This window comes from Lactuca serriola, chromosome 4 (assembly GCF_051521515.1).
Source record: "Lactuca serriola cultivar US96UC23 chromosome 4, Lser_US96UC23_V15, whole genome shotgun sequence".
Classification (NCBI taxonomy): domain Eukaryota; kingdom Viridiplantae; phylum Streptophyta; class Magnoliopsida; order Asterales; family Asteraceae; genus Lactuca; species Lactuca serriola.
In genome coordinates this window covers 378,500,350-378,502,067 of record NC_136411.1, presented here as the reverse complement: position 1 = coordinate 378,502,067, position 1,718 = coordinate 378,500,350, and positions in this window count along the sequence as shown.

Below are 1,718 nucleotides of genomic sequence, written 5' to 3'. Positions count from 1 at the left end.
AAAACATAACATCTATATTTTTCGTAACACTAAAATTAAATAGAAAAACATTAAAACCTTAACAAATGATGTTTGTAAAAAGAATTTAAGACGAAAGGATTATAATTGCCCTTAATATTAAGTGACATTCTTGCAAAAGTAAAACAAAAGAGTTTTATTTTCAAGGAAGAATAGGATGACCAAGATTATACCAATCATTAAAAATAATAAAACCATTTTTTAAGAAGCTTGCAAAATCAACAAAAAAAGAACATGAATTGAAACTTTCGACGATCAATGTTTTCAAGAGTTCCGACAACAAAAGAAAAGTGTAATAATGTAACATCTCTAATTTCCATCCAAAATTTTCAATTAAAAATTGAAGTGTTTACTCAAATCACAAATACAAAATCTTAAATAGGACCATTTAATCTTAAAACATATATCATAATATCTTCAAAGGTTATCATCTGCACAAGTCTTCCATTGATGCGATGCAATCGAGTCATGCCCCTCCTTTAATATACGGAAAACCTAAAAACATTTAAACCACAAATCGTAAGCACAAAACTTAGTCAGTTCCCCAAAATACCACATACAACACATCACAAATAAACAACTATGAGTTATCAGCAACCCTGGAGACTACCCGAAGTCTCAATGGACAAACAGTACGTCTGATCGGTTATCATCAACCCTTAAGACTACCCAAAGTCTCAGTGGGCTAACAGCACGCCTGATGGGCTATCAGCAACCCTGGAGACTACCTGTAGTCTCAGTACACAGTAACACATATCATAGTAACAACAAAAAAGACCCATCTAGTTAGCATATATATATATATATATATATATATATATATATATATATATATATATATACATACACACACACACACACTCTACCACACAGGCTCAAATACACATGAAAGAGTCACACAGACAGCTAGCATCCTACATGTATAATTTAGTGAGCGGACATTGGTGCCTTCGACCCATAAGTACAGGGAAAAGACTCACCTGAATCGAAGAAATCGGAAACACTACGATACGATCCCTTTTCTGCTTTGCTTGCACTCGCAAATCCACTAACATCAGAACCAGATAAAATCTTAATTAATAGCCTAAAATCCCAAAGTTTGACCGAAGGTAAAACTTGGCCAAAAAGTCAACAGTCAACGGAAGCCAACGCCAACAAGTCAAGAATTCAAACTTTGGGTTGAGTACACCCAACCTGTGATGTATGCATCACAGAACACCACAAAATCCTCAACTCCCTCCGGGAGAGTCAAATCTTGAGCCTCGCACAAATGCTGACGGAGGGTCTCAAACGCCCTCTACTAATCAAGGCCCTACCGAAAATCCACCCCCTTCCTCGTTAGACGATTGAGGGGTACTGCAATCTTGGAGAAATCCCGAATAAATCTCTGGTAGTACCTTGCTAATCCTAGAAAACTCCTGATATCTGAGGGAGATCTCGACACCTCCCACTGCATGACTGCCTCGATTTTGGCTGGGTCAACCAAAATCCCTTCATGTTTAATGAGATGCCCGAGGAACTAGACCTCTCGTAACCAAAACTCACACTTCGAGAACTTAGCATACAGTCGTTCTCGTCTCAGAACTCCCAATAACTCCCTGAGGTGCTCCTCATGCTGCTCTCGAGTATTGGAATATACCAAGATATCATTAATAAATAGTATGAACGAGCGATCAAGCATCAGTCTGCAGACCCGATTC